The sequence below is a fragment of the Pundamilia nyererei genome, unplaced genomic scaffold (genome assembly GCF_000239375.1).
Source record: "Pundamilia nyererei isolate P.nyererei 1_Seehausen unplaced genomic scaffold, PunNye1.0 scaffold00026, whole genome shotgun sequence".
Classification (NCBI taxonomy): Eukaryota; Metazoa; Chordata; class Actinopteri; order Cichliformes; family Cichlidae; genus Pundamilia; species Pundamilia nyererei.
Genome location: NW_005187427.1, coordinates 3,495,712 through 3,501,421, shown reverse-complemented (window position 1 = coordinate 3,501,421; position 5,710 = coordinate 3,495,712).

The window sequence follows — 5,710 nt, the reverse complement described above, 5'->3', positions numbered from 1 at the left end:
CAGCGGTGAGTCTGAGTCTACAAACTACAGCATTTCATCCATTTACACACAGCTTCAACACACACACACACACACACACACACACACACAGGAAGTATTTCATAAATAAAGTCTATCTTTTGCAACTGTGCATCCATGTATGTTTGCACCTCTTGTTAGCTTTCCCCACACACTTAGCTTGCAGAACACTGAGTCTGTCAGCCAGCTAATCTCATGATTCAGTTAAACAGCTGCTGAATTAGTCAGTCAGCCCAGAGGTTCTTTAGTCATTAATTTAACCAGCCAATGTTCCATCTAACACAGTGGCCAACTAACCTATGAGTCAGTAGGCCAGCCAGTCAATTCCAAACTCCTGACCTTTAAAAGGGTTACAACTATCTTTGATGTTCCCCTTTTCCTTGTTTTAGTATAGAGGGTCATTTGTTTATCCGGTTAAGTGCTTTGTTCTTTATGACTCTATAAAAGAAGCTTTCAGTAGAGACCAAAGCGGCACATATTCATTTTACCCCAAGGTTGTTAAACAAAGACACACACAGATATTTGAATGCATAACTGGTTTTGAAGATGAGGGGACTTCTAATGTTACACTCTTAATCTTGAAATAGTTTTATAAAATAATATACAGTCGTGGTAAAAAGAAGTTACACCCTCTTTCAATTATACAACTTTGCATATGAGGACATAATAAAAAAATCATTATACAGTCCTTAGTAAGTCTTAAAATAAGGTAAATGCAGCCTCAGCTGATCAACTCCACATGTCATATTGTAGCCTTTCATTATTTATTTAACAAAAATGAATGCAAAAGTGCAGAAGCAGTGGAAAACATCAGCACACCCCATGATTCAGTAGCTTCTTAACAACCTTAAGCAGCAATAACTTGAAGTGATCATTGACTTTGCTAGTCTCTCACATCTCTCACTCTTCTCTGCAACATTGCTTTAGCTCATTGAGGTTCAGGGGTTATACCGAGATCTTACAGCATTTCAGTCAGCATGAGGCCTTTACTTTGGGCTATTGCTACACCTTGATTGTTTACTTTTTTCATTGATTCTGTTATAGATTTGCTCCTCTGCTTTGGATTATTATCATGTTACAAGACCCAAATTGGCCCATGCTTTACTTATCTGATAGCTGGCCTTATATGTCTGAGAGTTGAATGCATGACTGCAAGGTTAAGAGATTTTGCCGTGAACTTTAACACTTAACATGCTAACCGAGGCCTGTAGATTCTGAGATAAAGCTCTTAATGTCTTCGTTGTATTGTATTGTACGGTCTGATGTCAGGGTGAATTTGCTGGGACATCCATTCCTGGGAAGACTTGAATGTTTTCCACTTGTGAATAATCTTTCTCACTGTGATGGACTTCCAATTAAAAAAATAATCTAATAACCCCGTGTGCTCCAGAGCAGCAAACTGCAGAACTTCTGTTTTATAGAGGTGCTCAGAGGTGCTGATGACCACTTAATCAAGTGCATTTGATTAGCGGCACTTGGCTGCTATAGTGCTTATAGTTAATTGTTACTGAAGGATTTTGGTTTAAATTTTGCTAAATAAATAATGACATGCTGTAATTTGTTATGTTTTGTAGTTTATTTGAGGCTGTATTTGACTAATTTTAAGACCTGCTAACGACCAGATGATTTTTATTATGTACGTAAAACTTTAGAATAAAAAGAAGGCGTGCTTTCTTTTCTACCACAACTGTAGTCTATTTAAGTGAAACCAAAGACATTAAATGGCAATTAAATACCAGGCTTGTGACATGCTTTGCAAGTTTTAGGGTCAATGCACATGACCCTAACTCCTAAATATTTCCCACGTCTTTTGGTGCAGAAGAATAATTCAGATCGCATTTTGGGTATTTTCTCCAGTCACAATAACCAAAACACTCTCCCCCTTTACTTTTTTTGCTGCACAGATAAATTAAGTTTGTACCACTAAGTTTGTCTTGTGTGTAAGCACATTTCATTCTCATATAATCCAAAAGAGTGCGTGTAACTCAGTCGTAACAGCTGGGAAAGTTGTGGCTTTTCTACCATGAAATGTTATTTGTTGTAATGAGACAAAAAATTCTTTTAAGGGGATTTGTTTTTGTGGTTCAAGTTGTTTGTTGTGTGGAAGGTGGATTTCCCCAATCTCTGGAAAACTTCCCAGAATACTGTGCATGTTCACACGATCACATGCAACACACACAGAGCAATACAGGCACACTTGCCCTTTGAGCGGCACTTAAAAACAATTATACCATTTCAGTGCCTTTCCATAATAACAAGCCTCCTCGTGATTTACACGATGGCCTCATCATAAATTCTACCTGTCAGAACTGATTAAGATATAAGGTGTCACTGGGAATCAACACAGTTGTACGGGGAACAAATGGCCCCTGGCTAGTTTCTTTCCCTCTCTACGGAGGTTAAGAGTTTGACACGGAAAATAAAGTCATGAGGCCCGTGATGCACACTGAGTCATACAATAAAAGTCTGATGATGCCCCTTATTTCTGCTCCTGAGTTTCCAAAGCCTGAATAAAAAGTTACATTTTACCCGATTAATATGAAGCTACTCGTCTCTGTATTTATGTTTATGCTAGTTATTCTAACTGAAAATACAACAGTGAGCTCAGTGGCTTAAGAAATGCACAACAAAAATGCATTAAATGAGCTTACATGCATGGTGAAAAGAATGCCAGCCTTTTTGCACATTTTCAGTTGGGTACAAAGAAAGGTTAGGACAAGGTCAGGCTTGAATGCACCCAACGAAATAGTCATAAAATGAAAATAAGGCCTGATAATGATGGGTTAGGGTGAAACTATGAACTCACATTAGTGCACAGGTAGTGTTCATCAAAGCGCAAAGAAGAGTTCCAAAAATATAATTGCATTTGGCTGTTTCCCAAGCAATTATCACCTTCAAAGGACACTTGCTAACTGCATTGCACCGTCACATTCCTTTTGTTATGAGGCAAATTTTTCAATATTTCCACCAATGTCCCAATACAACCTACAGTAGAAGACAAGTGAATAAAACAGTAGCTTGTTTGACCTCTTGTAGTTGACAAATTTCTCTGATTTCATGTGTGTGTGTGTAATGTTGTAAAATATCAAATAACAACATATTGTGTTGTTTCAATATTTTATTCAACTCCTACAGTGACCTATAGTCCACTGCCACTTTCTTGAGCCCTCCCCTGCATGCTCGCAGTCATCAGCTGACTATCCTGTAACATAGCCCAGGATCAAGCCAAGCAACGGATTACCTCCTTCTCTTGTCATTAGCAAAGTGGGCATCAATCTTTCACGTTACAGGAGGCCTCATTTTCTGGCTTCTGAATAGATCTGTCTCCCGTGTTAACAGCTAATTGGCTCTGGCGCCATTGTAGCATTGAAGGTAGTCATTTAGGCACATTACAGGCGGCGGCTCCGAGAGCACGGCGAGGAAGAGAGAGAGAGAGCAAAGAGAGGAGGAGTGGATGAGTGATACAGAGATGAGATGAGTGACAGTACTAAGATAACAAGACAATAAAAACGATGCGATTAGCTCAAGCGTGCATGAGTCAGTTTATTACATGTCCCACTGGTTTGACAAGTTACTCGCGTTACTGAGAAGAATGTCACTTCCCTGTGTGTACAGGACTGTGTCTGTTTTTGTGTATGCACGCCTATGCATATGTCTGAATTTGTGAAGTCAAGGGATTGTCGTCAACTTTAGACATCACTTAAATTATTTGATAATATATTATTTTATTTTATTAGAGTTTTACGCTGTAAATAGGTGGCATTGAGGTTCAGTTGCTAGCACGGTCACCTCACACCAAGAACTTGTTTGAATCTGCTGGAGTTTCCATGTTGGCGCTGTGCCTGTGGGTTGGGTAATTGGTGATTCTAAACTGACCAGTCTTGTCTGTCGCTCTGTTAGCACCGTGATAGACTGGTGACCCATTTAGGCTGTACCCTGCCTGTCACCCTATGGCAGCTGGGAAGGGTTCCAGCACCTCACCACAACCCTGAAGTGAATAAGCAGTTAAGAAAATGGATGGCTGGATAGCATTAAATCTTTTCAAACAAAACAGAGCTTTAATTAAACTTTAAAGACTGACATGTTGCATAACTGTGGAACACAATTTAGCTTTAGAGAATCCATATTGAGTTTAATGAGTGATAACCCCAAGAAATGCAGCAGATAGTCTATATGATTACTACTTGGAGATTCATATATAAAATTTTAATGTTACATAGCAGCATAAAAAAATGGATAACTTTCTGCTTTTAGTTTTCCTCAGTTAGCCACATAATTATGAAATATTACAGGAAATTTCTGGTTCATAAAATCTGACAATTTATTGTGTTTAATTACTAAATGTAAAAAATATGTACAAGTAATCCCTAATCAAACTGCTTTATACCCTTGGTTAGAGACCAGTTTTTAACGGTGGATGATGTCATGAGAGTGGGCAACCTTAACGTGGGCATCTTGGCCCCGCCCATCTGCTGTTCAAGTTTCTGTGTGCAAAAAGCAGCCAATATGAAGAAAACCGGCTTAAAAAGAGGATGCTAAAGAGGTAAGATGAAATTAAAGAAACATTGTGAATAGCATATCATGCAGTGCTTGGATCCTAACTGGGCCCTTTTTGCATAAACAGTACTATAAAAACAGTGATCCCATTTTACCCTCTAACACGTTAATTTACCAAATCTGTATCAGCACAGATAATAACATTTGCTAGCGTTATAACGTGAATGAGTGATTTATTGGGAATGTAAATAGTGTGTGAGTGCAGTCCAGCCTGCTGATTATCCCAACCAAACATTCCACCACTTCAAAGCTTCTGCTGTAATTACAATGCTCTGAGGTGTGCCCGACTCGCACAACCACAGGCCTCTCAAGCTTCTCTGACAGATACACACACACGCATACAGTACAGAACTCCACACAGTAAACACACACACACACGCACAAACATGCTCAGACAAATTGCTTTCGCTATTATCAAGCTTAAATGATATTATGGAAAAAAGGAAGTGGGACGTGTGGGTAATTTTGCTACACCCAGAAGAGCACCCCTCTTATTTTTACCCCTCCTCTTCTTCCTTCCTTCCTTCCTTCCTTTATTCCTCCTTCTACTTTTCTTGTGAAATCTGCTTTAGATCTGTGGTAACACAACAATTTGCACGTCTAAACCATAAATACATGTAACACACACACACATATAGCCCATAAATTTGCTAATGCAAAGCACATATAAAAGATTATCACTTAACAGCTGATATTACTTTGTCTGGGTGGAGTGTGACAGGATGCAGCTTGTACAGCTGTCACATGGGTCATATTTTCCCAGTACTTGTAATTAAATAATTGATTTGATTAGTGCCAGTGGTTCCTTTATTACAAATCAATTACTTCTTTAAGCCAGGTTGAAAGATAGATTGATACACAAACCAACAAGGATTTAACTATGTGGTGTGCCCAACTCATGCAGCTAGAATACTGCCTCTTTCAGCAATTTCTCATGTGTTGCATGGAGGTGCGGTCTTTACATCTGAGGTTTTTATACTGAAAGTGAGACCAAATATAGCAAGAAGGAAGCGAAGAAATGCACAATGGGCAGAATGTGAGAAGAAAGAAAGAAAGAAAGAAAGAAAGAAAGAAAGAAAGAAAGAAAGAAAGAAAGAAAGAAAGAAAGAAAGAAAGAAAGAAAGAAAGAAAGAAA